The 17804-nt window shown below is 35.8% G+C and overlaps 1 protein-coding gene across 5 annotated transcripts in view; it reads left to right on the plus strand.

Annotated features, from left to right (window-relative positions):
* Positions 1-17804, plus strand: part of ATXN1 (ataxin 1) — a 508201-nt gene that overhangs the window by 263369 nt on the left and 227028 nt on the right. For all 5 annotated transcript variants that reach the window (XM_031946815.1, XM_031946814.1, XM_031946812.1 and 2 more), the window contains one exon: positions 6108-6168. The gene's annotated coding sequence lies outside the window, so the exon portion shown is untranslated. The remainder of the gene's footprint in view (positions 1-6107; positions 6169-17804) is intronic.

Raw genomic sequence — 17804 nt, forward strand, 5'->3', positions numbered from 1 at the left:
TTCCCTTTTTTCCCGAATTTTCTATGATAGTAATTTCCAAGTTCTTTAGATTTCTGACATGATTCTTTGAGGGTAGTGCACTACTTAGCACAGTACTTGATACTTAATAAACTTTTCTTGACTTGACTTTAAACTTTTTTTTCTAGGTTTCATGTGCTAGTACTTAAATTTTTTTAGTTGTAGTTTTCTTTGACTTTATTCCCAAATTACTATATTCTTTTTGAATTATAGGCTATAACATTAGAAATGACATTGAGCTAGTCCTGGATCACAAGCTACCTGCTGGACAGTTTCCTTGTGTATATTCCATAGGAATCTCGAACTTTATGTGTTTATACCAGAATTTGTAGCTTTTCTAGACCAGAACTAGTATCTTTTCCTTTAAACTCAATCTTTTCCCCAATTTTTTTGTTACTATTGAGGAAACCACCATCCCACCCCAGGTTTAGAACCATGGTATCACTTTTACTACATATTCAATCAACTTCCAAATTTTGTTGCTTCTTCCTTTACATTATTTCTCATATCACAAACATTCTTTCTCCTTTGTAGTCAGTCTAGATCAAAACTTCTTAATCTGTGGGTTGGTACTCCATATGGGGTCTCATAATTAGAATGTAGGGGTCATGAAATTATGATTTATTATCAGTAAATGTTTTGCATTGTATATGTATTTTATATGCCTATGTACTTGGGGTCACATAAAAATTTCTCTGATGAAAAAGAGTTCTGAGTGGAAAAAGTTTACTCTAAAGCAGTTCTTTTTTCTATATCACCTGGGCTGTTGTAGGAGCCTTTTGAACTCCTTGCTTCAAGTCTCTTCCCACTTCAGTCCATTTTTCACCATAGCTATTTAGTGGTTTTCCTGAAGCACAGCATGATCAGCTCACCAAACACCACTGTTCCCCTTTAGGATGAAAGACAAACTCCTAATTGGAATTTAAAGCTTTTTACAGTCTGGTCTCTTCCTACCTTTCCAGCCTTCTTGCTCATTACCTTTCTTTTTGAAATCTGCCATCCAGCCTTTTGAGCCTATGTGCTATTTTTCACATAGGAGATTTTTAGATTCTTTCTCTGTGTATTTGCACAAGCTCCTGTGACTGGAATATAGATAGCTCTTCCTCAACTATATTTTTTAGAATCCTGTGTTTCATTAAAGACTCAGCTTAAGTACTCCCATTTACATGAACCCTTTTCTCATAATTATGTGATGTGGTATGTGTGTATATCATATACACATGATATATATACAGATGAATATATAGAATATTATTTATAGTTTTATATAATATTGATAAATTATATCATGTATATATAAGATGCACATATAAATTCAAATATACATGTATGTATGAAAACACACAGATAATTATGGACAAATACATCTTTTCTCTCCCATTACAATGATGGCTTCATTATGTTGTCATTGTTTCATTTCTGTCTTGTCTCCCATAGACATAGTTCTTTTATCTATTATACATATAATAAATGCTCATTGATTGATTCCCCTTCCATAATAGCATATAACTAGTTGTTCCCTGTCATTTATTTTTGTATGATATTTTTGCTTGCTAAGAACATGGCTCTAAATTTGCTTGGACTCAACTTTCTTTTATTTTTTACTATAACATCCAATTTATCATGGCTCTTTTGAATTCTTATCATGTCCTTTGCTGAGGTGATTTATCACCTCTCCCAACTGGATCTCATATAGGAACATAATGAGCAAACTCTCTTGTTCATCACCTGATCATTAATAAAGATTAAAAGGACTCCCATGTTTTGCTCACAGACTCAGTCTAGTTATTTCATTTCAATCAGTCCTTCAAATGATTGGTTGTCCAGAGATATGTATAAAACTCACTCACTTGTGCTGAAGGTCTAATGGTACAGACAAGGGAGATATCAAGTGTACTTACTGTGACTAATGGCATCTAAATAAGACCAAGTTCTTGCCTTGTTGTTGTTTATGACTTTCTCTGAGCTGCTTTGAAAGACTGTGCTTCAATGATTAACTCTGAGTCTAGGTCAGATGAGAGTGTGTTCTGTCTGCCACGCTCTGATAGCTTAAGCACGATATTAATAGGGGTTATTCAAGATCTTCTATATGCTGATTATAGGACTGTGTGCTTATGACACACAATCAGAAAGATTCAAAATAATTGAGAGATGTTTGTCAATTTGTTCCTTTTTCTGGTAAGACTGGCAGGACTTTTATTCTGTTGTGCTGTACCTATGCTGCCTGGATGGTACCTTTTGACTTTTTCAGTGACTTCTGCAGAAAGTCATGAATAACTCTTACTCTCTTGGGAGTGACCTCTCTTTTCACGTTAGAAAGGCATGAACTTGAAAAAATGACCAGCTGGTGACCATTGATGCTATTGTTAGCTGCTTCACAGAGGAATTGAGTTGAATTTTTCTGTGATGCTGAATTCTGGAGTAGAGGACAGAAAACCTATGGAAAGACACTACTAAAATGAGAGATGGAATGTTGTATATAAGGTGTACCAAGATATATATTTTTTAATTTAGCATGCCTGAAGACATATATAGACTGGAAAGAAAGGCTAAGGCCAGACTGTGAATATCCAAACAAAGAAATTGATATTTTATTCTAGAGGCATTGGAGAGGCATTGGAGCTTTTTGACTGGGTACCTAATCTCATACTTCAGCGATTCTTTTTTGGTATCTGGATAAGAGATTAATTAAAGAACAGAGAAACTTGAGGCAAGATTGTTTCAAGTAAATATTTATGAGGGCTTGAACTAGAGTGGTAGTGACCTAAATAGAGAGAGAATGATGAATTTGAGGGATATTATGAAGATAAAATTGCAAGGTGACCAACTTTTTAATATGGTAGATAGGGAAAATTAAAATGATAGGGATAATGAAAGATGCAGTGGTACTCTTTGCAGAATAAGAGAAGTTGGGAAAGATGATTTTTCCTGGGGGCAGGGGAGGTGGAGTAGTAGAGAGAATGAATTATATTTTAGACATACTGAGTTTGATGTGCTTATGGAACATCTATATGCTATTGGCAGATGCTTCTCAAAGGAGTTGAGTTGTATCTTTTTGTGATGTTGAATTCTGATGATTGAACACTAGAGGTTGAGAGTGAGAATAAGTTTAAATATCTATATTAAGGCAATAATTCAACTCTGGGAGTTTATGAGGTCCTCAACAGAACAGATATAGACAGAGAAGAACCAGGACAGAGTATTAGGTTACATCCACAGCTGAAGGGACATGAATGATGATACTGCTAAGGAGATTGAGAAGAAATATTAAGTAGAAAGAAAACCAGAGAATAGCATTATGAAACTTCAGAGAGAAGGGAATATCCAGAAGCAGAGAAGAGTCAACCAGTGTCAAATGTTGCAGAGAGATCAAGAAGGATGACTGAGCAAAGGCCTTTGGAGTTGGCAATTAAGGATCCAAAGTTACCAATGTAATTTTAGAGAAAGCAATTTTAGTTGTGATAAGGTCAGATGTCAGATTGACATTCTTTAACCCATTGCTAAACCTTTTTACAGATGATATGTTCTGATATATTTGATGAAGTTAAGACACAGAATCCTGATTCTTTTGAAACTCAAAACATATTACATTGATTGATTCCTCATCATCTACCAAGCTAACCAGTCTTTTATGAAGAAAATTCGCACCCTGACAAAATGTGTACTTCAAAATGTACTAGTTGGCAATCGTCTAAATATTCTGACATCTTCCAGTGTTTTTACAGGTATCCAAGTTTAAATGAAAGATTTATATAATATCTGTGGTCACTTAGGGATGTATAATTTCTAGTTTACCTTCTGCTATATCATTTAACTACTTCTTACTTATTTGTGTGTATGAAATCAAGATGGTCACTCATCTTTCTTAACTCCAAATTTATGATTTCATGCTTACCAGAAATAGTTTTGTCCAAAATTATCACCAGACTTTAAAAATATCGTGTCCACTCTTATAAATCTAAGCAAATGAGATAATAAGGCCTTTTCTGATTCATCTAATTACAAGTATCCTCTGAAATTATTTTGATTTTAGTTTGATTTTGTAAAAAGTATGTGTGTGTGTGTATGTGTGTGTGTGTGTGTGTGTGTGTGTGTTTGGACAGAGTTATTACTTGTTTGTTTTGTCCTACAAGTTGTATAAGCAGTAAAACTAGGGTTTGAACCCACAAATTTTGAATTTTGTATACAAGATACTTTCTTATGCCGTAGTGCCTTATCATACATTTGTTAAGCCCAAGGAACTATATACTCTGAGGGTACAAAAAAGTTTAGAATATGGTCCTTACATTACCAGTCTCATTAACTGATTACATGCTACCATGAGTGGTATATAGAAAGTAACCACAGAGTTAAGAAACTCAATAACTTTTAAAACACTTGGAAAAGGCCTTTAGTAGAAATTTTGATGCTCAATCACCTATGACTCTGCCTTGTTTAGTTGTGGTTGGTTTGAGCCCCTGTGCTCTTTCATGTAAATAAATGGCAAATTTCTGTTTAAAAAAAAATTGAGCTAAGCCTTTCAAGAAGGACAGAATTTAGATAAATAGAAAAAAGTATTTCACAAAGGATGAGCATAAAGAGGGCTATGAACACAATGTGTACATGGAAACATCTGTTACCAAGAATTTTTCTCTGAAACTAATTTTTTTAAGGTCAGCAATTCCTCCTCCAGTCAACAAGCAAATAAACATTCATTAAGGTGTTAAAATATGCTAAGCACTTTGCTAAGCACTGAAGCTATAAAGAAAGGCAAAAACTGTCCCTGCCTTTAAAGAGTTCACTTTTTAATGGGGGAGACACATAAGCAGCTATGTACATAAAAAAAAATAGAGACTATAAAGGAAAAGTAATTTCTTTGGGGAAGCATTGAGGGACCTGAAAAAGGCTTCTTGCAGAAGCTGGGATAATAGCTGAGACTTGAAAGACAGGGAAGTTAGGTGATAGAGAAGATAAAAGAGAACTTTCTGGGCATGGAGAACATTCAGGGGAAATGCATGTAATTGGGAGATGGAGTATTAGGTGCAATGAATGAATGACATTTAATTAAATCTCATGTTTTTGTAGATTCAAAATTGTAAAGGACCTTAGAAACTACTAGAAAAGACTGTGACTTGTATGGGAATCACTTCTATAGCATTCCTGAGAGATGGTCCAGCTTTTGGCAGTCTTTATTTCCCCCTCTTTTGAACTTGGTATTTTAGATGATTTTTCTTCTTGGTTCTTTGGCTTCCATGACATCCTTCTCTGCCTACCTCTCAGATCTCATCACCTCCTGTCTGGGGCCTCTTCTTTCTGTCTCTTAATTTTTACTAAGGCTCTTTTTTTTCCTCTTCTCTGCTTTACTTCCTCCAAATTAACTTTTTCAGAGATCCCATAGGAGATGAGATCTCATATATGAAATGTCAGAGATTTATCATCAACATTATTTGTGTGTTGCCATTTCTAGCTCTAACTTTTCAACTCAACTTCATCCCCTACAATTTTTCTCCACTTTAGTATCCATCACTTCAAGCTCAATGTGTTCAAGACGAGTTCATCAGTTTTACTGCAAAATCATTTCCCCTTTCTAGCTTCCTGTTTTCTGTAATCTCCTTTACTAGCATCAGCAATTTATCAGTTCCCAAAATGGCCAAAAAAAAAAGTACTATCATATTTACCAAAGTATATTTTTAAAAACCTCTTGGATATATACAAAAAAATGAGTCAGAAAGAGATCATAGAAATTTTCCCAGTCTACCATGATTTTCTTTTCCTAATTTATTAGGTCATAAGGAAGGTGTACCTGAAGGGTAGTTTGGTGCTATAGAAAGAATGATGTCTCATGGTAATTTCTGTAGGTCAAAGGGTATTCAAAATTTAGTGACATTTTGGGTACAGTTGAAAGTTTTTCTGATGTATTTATCAATTCACATTCTACAGAATGTATTAGCATGTACAGTGATTTTTATTTGTTTTTTGTTTTTCTCCCTTTGCTGACTTCATTTAGTTTTTGCCCTTATTTCATTTAGGGCTTCAGGACTACTGATTTGTGCTTATTTGCAGAATCAACTTAATCTTGGTTTTGATCTTATCTTATTTTTTTCTTTCAGTTTTCCAAAGAAATTAAACCTGTTCCTTGGTGAAGAGAAGGCAACGTGCTTTTTCCATAAGGTCAGTTATCATTTAAATCTTATACTTTTTTTTTTAATTTCACAGAAAATGTTTGTTCAGGTATAGTTCTGTAAGGAAAAAGTTATTTTTATAATACTTCCTAGCTGAGCTGCTTAAGTAGGCTTTCCCCCTGTACTTTTTGTGTTCAATAAATGGACCTATAGGTGACAAAATGTATTTTTAGCTCCTCAGTCCTCACTATCAGAAGTCTCACAGAAGTGGGGTTTTGTCCTTAATGGCTAGATTCTTGTGCTACTTTTTTCCATCCATATGTTTTATTGTTAATTGGTACCATTGTTGCCATCATTCTAGATAGAATTAGACTCTTTGGTTAAAAAGGAACTTTAAGATCTCTAACTGACCAGCATAAGAGCTGCTTCTAGAATAATTTCAGACAAGTGGTCATCCAGCATTTGCTGGTATTCTTCCAGAAATGAAAATTTCACTAACTCTGATAACAACCCATTCCATTTTTGGATAGCTCTAATTGTTTTAAAAGCTCTTAGCCAAAATCTGCCTCCTTATAACTTCCCATTAGTCCTACTTCTACCATCTGGAACTGTACAGAATGGTGGCTATTTAACATAGTTCCTTATGCAATACAGATGAAACAGTCTGTTCTGTCTTGCTTCAGTAACCCCTTATTGTCCATTGGTCCTTTATGTTCACCATCCTAATCTTTTACACTTCCTCTTTCCAGTAGATAGTTCTTTAGATATGTGATGAGGGCTATCACATGTTCCCTAGTGCCTTTCCAGAGGTATGCTCCAGACTATACAACTTCAAATTTTTAAACTGTTCCTCAAATAATGTAGTTTCGAGTTTCAAATACTACTTCATTCCACTTCTATTTGTCAGTGTACTTCCTAAATATGGAATTGAGAATAAAACCTGATGAGGGCAGAGAATACATAGAGAGCTCATATAGAGCTCTCAATCCATTTAGTCCATACCCAGTATAGCCTGACAAATCTTTTTGGGAGGGAGGGAGTGACTTATAATATGTAATTAGATAGGAATATATCTGATAATTAGAGGAGAGAGAGCAATGACAATAAAAGGCATTTTAAAAGACTTCCCCCTCAGAGATAGTGGATAAGTTGAACCTTTTTATAAGATACAAATGTGAGAAAAGAATAAATTTCAGCTTTGGGGAACAGCTTGTGGCCAAGACATAGAAGCAAAGAATGGAATGTTGATCTCAAAAAATAGCATGAAGGCCATAGTGACTAGAATGTAAAACCTGGAAAGGCTGCAGGTAAACTGTGAATAATGTTAAATGTTAAGGTGAGGCTCCTGTATTGGATCCTAATGACAATAGTGAGCCATTGAAGATTCTTGGGCAGAGGAGTAATATGGTCAGATTTGCATTTGGGGAAGAATTTGTTGACAGATATTTGGAGAATGGATTAGAGAAGTAAGAGACTGCCAGCCAGATTATTGTTGTAGCCCTCTAGACAAAGGGAAATGAGGCACTGAAGTAGGGTGGTAACCATGTGAGTTAGAGAAGAGAAGAGGACTGATGTTATAAATGTCATGGCAATCTAGTTGACAAGAGTTGGAAATTGAGTGAATATGGGTGGGGGAAATAAAGGGAAGAAGTCAAGAAATATGCTAAGGTCATAAACCTGTGAAGTATAAAAATCATTTGGAGGAGAGATTGTGTTATTAAACAAATACATAAATAAACAGACGAATGATTAATAAATAAATGCAGGTTTATATTTACAATGTGTTTAATTCCTGTTTGAGCACATTGAATCTAAAATGCCTACATGATATCTATTTATATATATCTGCCATCCAGTTGATAAAGTGAAACTAGAGATCAAATGAGAGTTTAGAGCTTGATATAGGGGTTTGATAATCACTGATAAAGAACTAATTGTATCCAGGGGATTTGATGAGAACAAGACAAAAGAGAGAAGAGAGAAAATAGAGGGAGCAGAGTTAGATTAAGACAGAACCTGGGAATGAATAGATAGATAGATAGGTAGATATAGATATAGATCCATGATTAGGAGGTGGGACATGAATGATAGTTTTACAAAGGAGCCTGAGAAATAGTCAGAAAAGTAGGAAGAGAACCAAAAAACGGAAGTGTTAACGAAAACTCAAGAATGAAGATTAGATTTCTTCCAGAGGGAAGATAGCAAAGATAGTGTGAAGGAATGACAAGGTCAAATGAAGGACTTTTATGAATTGATGTAAGTGTTTTACAAGAAGGGGAATGGACTAAGAAGAGAGGAGGAGAATAAGGAATAGAAAGGGAAATGATTAAGGAGTTAAATCTTCTCAAGGAGAGATGGAAGGGGGAAGATTAACCTCTTTGTAGCAGTTGGAACAAAGTAAAAGAGGTCAATAGTCAGTAAACATTTGTTAAGTACCTAGCCTGGCACTGTGCTAGGTGCTAGGATACAAAGAATGCCCTTAAGGAGTTCCCAATCTATAGGAGAAGACAACATAAAAAAACAGCTGAAAAGAGAAAGGAACCTGGCACAAAGACACGATGAAATCCTGCAGCCAGAATGGGAAATTATGAGGTAGCTGTCCTTGATTCCTCCTTAAATGGTAGAGGGTCAGAAATCTGTAGGGTGATCAGGGAGGACTAGCTCCAATTAATTAATTAATTAAATTTACAAAGAAGGGAAAAAGAAAAGATGACTAGCTTTTATGGTATGAGGATTGCTGGGTCAGGTTTGATCAACCACTTTTAATATCTACTTTCATCCAACTTCCACCTATGGCTTCAAGAAGTTATGACATGACAGCAGCTGCACACTGGTAAATTGTCTCAAAGGTTTAGCTAAGCCAGTTGAGGGTAATGGATAGCTCTCAAGCCTGTGGGTGAGATATGGGGATGAACACCTCAAGCATGTGAAGACTTCCCCCAGCAGAATGGGTGGATGTAAATTTGTTCCAATGTCCATGAAGGTGGTTGAAGCAGGCACTATGGAATGTTCAGAGCTTGGTGAAATACTGAAGACATCAAGGTTCATACAATGAACCCCAAGCTATTGGTGCTATTTCCAGTCATCTTGTCATCTACCTTGCCCTTCTGGAAAAGGGAGTGATATCTGGAGATCAAGAAGTCCAGAAGAGGATCCAGGTAGAAATATTGTCAAAGGGATATTGATATAGAATATGATATATGAAGAGACTCATGCTAAATGGCCTGTATAGTCTCAATAAGATATAAGGCAAAGTCTTTTGTAGGGAGTAGAGAAGGGTGGTATAGGAGACTTGATGAAGAAGAGAATGTGTGGAACAGCTGCTTTGGGAAGTGTGATAGGGAAGAGTAAAAAGATAACTATGCAACAGTGAGGACCCATACATAAATTTGTTGTATGCTCAGTTGCCACTGGCAGATTTCTTCTGACAACATTAAACAGTGCATGAGGAAGAGAGAAAGAGATAGATGTTGGGGAGTAACTTGAGTTGAGGTTTTGGAAAGGTACCAGCAGAGCAAAGTGAAGGGAACGACTTTCTTCAAGTATACTGTTTTATTTTAGTATCAGGATTGTGAAAGGAGAAATTTAAAGCCAGAACAGGGCTATGGAACCAAGAAAGAGTAGGGAGATATGACATATTTGAAAAGCATGGTAAGGAAAGAGAATTGGTAAAGAAGGAGTGAGATATGGGAAGATGTGGAAATTTAAGTGGTTATTGCCAGAGGAATTTCAGAATCCTGGGTCATAGAACTGGAACACTTTTAAGTAATGGTGAGAATAAGGGTATGACTATCCATATGTGTATCTGGGATAAAGTGAAAGGTCATGTCATGGGAACCTGGGAACTAGGTGACCAGTATGTTTGAATTGATACCAATATGAATGTGGAAGTCTCCAAGCATAAAGAAGGTGGAATGGAGAAGACTGTGTGAGCCAGTTATTGAATACTGTGGAAAAGGAAGTACAATAACCTGGAAATAATTGCTGTTGGGTGTATTTGAGTTATATTTGAATGGAGAGAATCTAGTGGAAGAGGGGGGACTAGAAGTGGCCACAGGGAGTCAGGAATATGCTTTCTCTCTTGGCCCAACAAAGTAGATTTGTGTGATTCAGTACTAAAGAGGGTAACTAAAGATTCAATGTTTTCCAGGGAAATTAAGGTTTTGCTAAGTACGAATATGGCAGAAAAAAGTCTAAGATGACTAAGATGTCATCCATAGACAGAGGTTACAGAGGGGAATTGCAGTGGTTACAAAGGAAAAAGGAGAAACCAGACTGAAACATTGAAGTAGTGGAGTTGAGATAGGTGCAGATGAGAAATTGGTAAGTGGTAGCAGGGGAAAGGTTTTTAGTTTAGTTTAGTTTTATTTATTTGTTTTTACCTAGACAACTAGCTACTGGTTCGCTAGATTTAGGGAAACAAGAGTGGGACTTTGTTAGCCAAAAGATATATTACTGTTAAACTGAGGTGCCTACCCACAATGTCAGATATAGGCATTAATTATATCTGTTGTTAGAACAAGAAAAGAAGAAGACAGAGGTGAGTGTAAGTAAGCCTACCTACTCTTAGACAAAATCTAATAGCAAGAAATCAGGTATCAGAGACTCTCGTCTTGGGCAAGGTTCTAGAATAAGGGCCCTGGAACTCCAGTACTACAGATGAGAAGCCTGATATAGTTAGGTTCCAAATAGTGCAAGAAGTGAATCCCATGTATTGGTGGCATGTATTCGAATTCACACTATTCAGAAATATAATTAAGTTGAATAATATCATCAGTTCCAGACCAATAGGAATATGAAGCATGAATTCAAATAAGGTGACTCTTCCTAGTTGGCTCATTATTTTTTGCCATAAAAGGGATCTAATTCAATGGAGAAGTTCTAGATATATAAAGTGCCATTTCTTCTTCTTGCTATTCTTTTACATTATACTCTTTAAAAGAACAACAAAAACAACTAAATGAGGCATTTTGCATTTATATCAATCAAATTTTGTCTTCTTCAGTTCACCAGTTTACTCTACTGAGAACTTTTGCATCTTAATTCTATCACCCAGTCCATTAGCCCTGTTATCTTGGTGGCTGCCAATTTTATAGTCATGGTTTCCATGTCTTCATCCAAGTCCTTTATAAAATGTGAATCTGAACAGGAAGTTGCTCCATAGTGTGCCTATAGAAACCTCCCACTAAGTTGGCAACAATCCATTAATAGGCACTCTTTGGATACAATTTTGCATTATGTATAAATTTGCATCATTATATCACTTCCCATCCAACATTTCTCTATATGTATGTGTTTGTGTGTGTGTGTGTGTGTGTGTGTGTGTGTGTGTGTGTGTGTATGTATGTATACATATTTCTGCCAGGATTCTGAAGAGCAAATGACAGAATATATATAAGATACTTAGCACTGGACAAATATTAGGCTCTTAATAAAAGCTTTTTTCCTCCTTTCCTATAACTCCTCAGTGTTCTAAGGGTTAGTTTTCTAGGATCCCTTGCATCACTAAACTGACCAGATGCTTAAATACCTATTTTAGAAATAGTTTGCTATATTTTACAAACCTCAGAAAATGAGACTGAGTTTCTTCAACCAATCCAAAATATTCCTATGCAATGTCATTGTATTTTATCCAATGATAACTTTTATTAGTTATATATTAAGGACTTTTCATACCTAGTTTAATGCCTTTGGTTAATTCATTAAAGGTATTCACACCTATGTAACTTTGCCTCTTCTTCAATGCATCCACAAGTCAAGATATCACCCTATGATGCCATTGGTCCTCTTTAAAAAACGAAGGACAAATAACAAGAAGCTATGCTGTCTACTTAAAGGATTGTGAAAAATAAAAAAATTTTGTAATCCTTGATGTGAATATATAAATATGAATTATCATCAACAATAATAATTATTATTATAGTTTGAGAAGTAATCATTTTAACTCATCTGTTATGTAGAATTTGTATTCATTCATAGCACAACAAAAATCATAACATTTATTATTATCCATCTGCAATTGCCATCATTATTAATTTATTTTAGTAATAATAACATAAAACTGATCTTCAGTAGATTATTCTCATCTTCTTTTATGATTAATGAGGCAAATTATCTTTTATCTTTGTATTCCTGCTTAGCACCTACTAGGTATTTAATAAATTTTTATTGATTTTATTGACTTAATGACTAGATGACCTATAAATTTCCTTCCAGCTCTGAATCTGTGTTAACACTGCATAATGAGTAGCATGATGGAGAATCATTGAATGTTAAAGCTAAAAAGAACTTTAGAGCCAATCTAGACCTAGACTGGGCTAGAAATAGGGAAACTGGAGACTAGAGAGGCTAAATTACCTGCCCAAGGTGAAGTGAGCAGTTAGTTGTGGAGCCTGGATTAGAACCTAGTGAACTTGCTTCCTTCCCAGTGCTCTTCCCATAACAGAAATTCATCTTTTATCATAAACTGATTCTCCAAGGTATAATAGTATAACTTAGTATTGTATTAAGATTAATAATAGCTAACAATTTTTACTATGTGTCAGGTACTGTGCAAAGCACTCTACAAACATCATCTCATTTGATCCTTACAAAAATCTTGGGAGGTAGGTGCTATTATTATCCTTATTTTATAGTTGAGGAAACTGAAGCAATTGAGGTTACTTAACCTGCCAAGAGTCACATAGCCAGTATCTGTTGAAACCAGGCATTCCTGACACAAGACCAAGTAGTCCATCTAATGCATCACCTAGCCATTTATAGCACGAGGAATATTTCTGTTTAGCTGGGTTATTTAACAGAAGAGAGGTACCAAATCCATTTAGCTCTCAGTAATTAATTGAAAGTTTCTTTATGATATAAAAGTTCTGGTGGATAGATTTTCTGTAAATTATTCCTAAACCCTCAGATTTCAGAGATAGGCAAATATGGCTGCTGTAAATACAGAAGACATCCTAGAATGTGTTGTATGTGCGTGTGTATATGTGTGTTTTGTTAGAGCTGCTTAGTTGCCAGATTATCTCCCACCTCTTACTGCACCTGCTAACTGTCACTAATTCTCATCCCAGGGGAGTTTTAAACTTTAGTATCATAGAGGCAGTTTTTACAAATATATTACCTCTTCATCAGCCAATGTGCAGTAAAGAGAAGATGTAATTTAGCAAGACCATTAGACCATCAAGATCAGGGCTGACACAGGAATGGTTTCATCAATCAGCAAGAGCTAAATCAGATCTCAGAAGGAACACAAATTTTAGAACTGGAAGGAATAATAAACAGTAAATAGCTCAATTTTCTCGATTCATAGATGAAGAAATGGAGATGCAGCAAAATGATTGACTTCTCTAAGGTCCCATATGTTGCTACTGCAGAGTTAGACTTCAAATATGGATCACTTAAGAAGTGGCTTGCTTATTCTATCTGTACATCATTCCCAGTTAGGATTCTGAGAAGCTCATTCGGCTAAGACAAATCTGTTCATCTCAGCTCATGCTTTCTCTTATGTTTTTGAGATGCCCTGCTTGGCTTGTTTTCCTCCATAAAGGTTGTACGTGTAAGCTTTCTGTCTAGTTCTGCCTTAATTTAGCCTCTTCATCTCAGCAAATGGGACAACTATTCCAAGTTAAAAGTGCAGTTACCTGCCTTAACTAGACCAATTAGGAGGGAACATGACATACCCACGTGTTGACTTATGAGAGAAAGAAAAAAGTATATGCACCTGCCTATGTTCTGCCCCAGAGCAGGCACAGGTGATTCATTCAGAAGTGTCTGCATTTCTGCAGCCCTGGGCAGCTCACTTTGCACAGATGTTCAGAGCTATTAGTAGTGTGAACATGTGGGACTCCCCTGCTGTCAGCAGTAAACAAAGAGAAACCTGAGATGATTTAATTTCACAATAAACATTTATTAATCACCACTTGTCTTCAGTGACAGCAGAGAGAACCTTTCTTAAAATTAGACATAAATTGTCTTTTCTTGGACATTGGCAACGTGATCCTGAACAAATCGTTTGATCTCTCAGGGCCCATAGACAGCTCTTTAAGAATGTTAGATTGTAAATTACAAAGCAGACATCAATCTTCGTTGATATAGGGAGTTTCTTCATTGCGAGCTTCCTAGAACAATGAAATATGTTCCATTCCAAAAAACAAATGTGTAAATGATGTGTATAATATATAATGTTATATTTGTATGTACATTATGCTTATGTATGTATACATTGTATAGTCATATGCATGTAAGTATATGTGTTTTGCACAAAGCAGAGATTTGGGGATATGTTCCTGCCTTTATAATTATGGATAAGGGTGAAATTAAGAGGATGAATTAAAGAGATTAGGTGTCTTGAGGCAAGTCTGGAAAATATTATTCACATTAGCTAAGCAACTGAGCATGGCCCTGAGCCAGTTGCCCAATTTAAGTCCTATATTTTGGGATAAAACTGAGTTTGTTTTTAGGTAAAGAGGTAATGAAGGAAATGAAAAATGAAGGAAGAAACTGAGCTAAACTAGAGCCAGCATATGTCCATTAGGGCCCATTGAATTGAAAGGGCCACCAGTTTTTCCTGTTGGGTGATCTGCATTTGCTTTAAGGATAAGTTTTTCAAGAGATGCCAATTCCTATTTTTAAAAAAAGTCCAAGTCAATTTCTGGATCCAAATTAGTGATAACAGAAGGCACATGCTTGTTATCTTTAGAAAGAACTCAGAAACCATGATTTCAATCATGGATACAACATACATATGTACCACATGTGTACACAGTTCATAAAACATATGGCATTGAGTGCCATTTGATAATTGAATGTTGGGCTGGATTCTAAGAGAGATGGTGATATTTTCTTAGGACCAGCATGAAGCTCAGCTAGTTTCAGCAATTCCTGCTGGGTGTTTTGGACAACGATTTAATAACATGTACTTCAGATGCCTAGATTATCAGCTAAGCCTAGTCTATAAACAGTTGATATCACTCTGGGGAAAAAAAAATCTAAGGTCTATTACCAGTGCTATCTTTTTTTTTTTTTCTGTCATTGCTCATTTTTTTTTTGTCTCTCTTCTTCTTCTTCTTCTTCACACTGCTTTATGGTATAGTGGATTCTGTATTCAGAAGATGTGGGATTAAATCCTTCCTTGGACACATATTACTTTTGTAACCACGTATAAATAACTGTGGGTGTCAGTGGCTTCATTTGTAAAATGAGGAATCTTAGATTTGATGATCTGTAAGATGCCTTCAGGCCCTAAATCTTTAATCTGTATGTATAATCTCTGTAAGAACTACTAAAAAGCTATTTAAATTGTTAGAATTGGAAAGAACCATATGTTGTTGTTCAGTCATATCCATTTTCTCCTGACCCAGTTCTGGGGTTTTCTTGGCAAAAATATTATTGGAATTGTTTTCCAGAAATGGAAAGAAATTTCTCTAGCTCATTTTACAGATGAGGAAACTGAGGCAAGCAGGGATAAGTGACCTATCCAGGGTGACCCTAATAAGTGTCTGAGGCTGGGTTTGAACTCATGAGTGTCTGAGGCTGGATTTGAACTAAATAGATGAGTTTTCCTGAGACCAGGTTTAACACTATCCTTTGAGTCACCTTGTGAGCTAAAGAACTGTATACATCCATCTAATCCAATGCCATTGATTTACAAATATGAAAACTGAGGCCTGGAGGGGTAAAGTAACTTGCCTAAGGTCATGTGGGAGGGACAGGCAAAAAAAAAGAAAGGAAGGGAATAAGGATTAAGAAATCACCATGTGCCAGGGATTGTGTTAAAAGCCTTACAGATATCTCATTAAATCTTCACAGCCATCCTGCCAGGTAGATACTATCTTTTTACTATTGGGGAAACTAAGGTTAAGGTAAGGGTCACAAAATTAATATATGTTTAAGGCCAGATTTCAACTTTTTGCCTAAGGCCAGAATTCTACCCAGTTGTGCTTCCTAGCTGGTGGGTAATATAAATGTGGTACCTTTAAGCTCCAAATTTATAATCATTTAATCCTCTGATCATGGATTTTCAGAGTCCCAAGCCTATTCTCTGCCTTGCATAGCATCCTGTTATATGTTTGACATAATGTTCTTGTTGTTCAGTCATGTCCAACTCGTTTTGACTTCATTTGGTTTTCTAGGCAAAGATACCATTTCCTTCTTCAGCTCATTTTACAGATGAGGAAATTGAGGCAAACAGGGTGAAAAGATTCACCCAGGATCACATAGGTAGTAAATAATTTTCCACTTTAAAACTCCTTGACTTCCTTGGTACCCTTCTTTACTCTTCTCTCCATCATTCCTATTCACAGTAGCTTTTAACAGATTTCTGTACAAATTAAGAATTTAAAATACATTGTTCTTAACATTAGCCTGTGACAGCCTACCTTTTCTAGAGCTGTGTGAACCTTCTTAAGTTGTTTGGCTTGGGATAGAGTAAGGAAAAGGCGGTGTCTACAATAAATACTTCCCTTCTTTGAATGAGCTAGGACTGGCAAAGTCAGGCTGTGATAATACAGTCAGCAGATGGACAGGATGTGCTCTCAGTCATCACTGGGGCAAGGCAGCTCAGCGAGAACAGCACAGTGGGAAATGCTTTCCCTTTGCTTCATGGTCAGCCGCCCCTGGATGGAATGCTGACTGTTGTTTTTAAAGTGAAAGGGAACCAGATAAATTCTGGAGGAGGTAAATACTAAAACACAATCATTCATTCGAGTATCTCATTCAGTCTACACTTTTGGAGCACCAACTGGTGTTTAGCACTTTTTTGGATGTCATTGGAGGAAGGAGAGAACAGGCTCCTAATCATTAGTGCTTTCTCCTTCCTCTAATTACCTTGTACTTTACTTAGCTATGTATTTCTTATATTCCCCTATTAAAAAGTCAAGGACTTCCTTGAGGTCAAAGACTGTTATAGTCATAGCACCTACCTACCAACCACAATATCTTCCATGTAATAGATGCATAATAAATGTTAAATTCAGCCAAATTGAAAACTCAGCACCTCCCTCAAAGAACTCACTATTTGAAAAGTTCTTTATTATTTTGTGGTTCATTTTCATATACATTTTCTCACCTGATCCTCACAGTAAGCAGAGAAGATGGAATCCCAGAATCATGGGATTCATCCCATGTGATTCTGGGATTCACAGAGTTGGAAAAGATCCCAAAAGCCCTATAGTAGATCTACTATCTAAAAGGCAATTCTCTCTTAAATCTCTCCCATAACTTGTCATCCAGCCTGAGGATGAATAATGGTAAATCTGTTAGCTCTTGAGAAGTCCACTCCATTGTTAGACAATTAGTGTTTCATTCTTTGACATTTAAAAAGTTAGAGAAACATAATTTCTGAGTGATTAGTCATCTTACTATTGTTGCTAGTATTTTAATAAAAGGTTAGTGATACTCTTGAATACCAAAGATAATCATGGCAGCAGGCTCACAGCTTATATGCCCTTGAAAGAGGGGTGTTTTTGAGAGTGCCAATCAACTGTGATTGGTTTAACAATTATTAAGAGAATGAATGTTATAATGAGGGGCTAGATCTATTCTAATGAACTTCGATTACATCATTTACTTCTAAGTTAACACCAAACTTGGAAAGTCTATTCAAAGAATCCATCCTCATCCAAACCTAGGTATAATCTAAACAAAACAGGTTGTTTTTTTTTTTTAATTATTTAATTTTTTGTTTTTTAT

The sequence above is a fragment of the Sarcophilus harrisii genome, chromosome 1, assembly GCF_902635505.1.
Source record: "Sarcophilus harrisii chromosome 1, mSarHar1.11, whole genome shotgun sequence".
In the NCBI taxonomy this organism is placed as follows: Eukaryota; Metazoa; Chordata; class Mammalia; order Dasyuromorphia; family Dasyuridae; genus Sarcophilus; species Sarcophilus harrisii.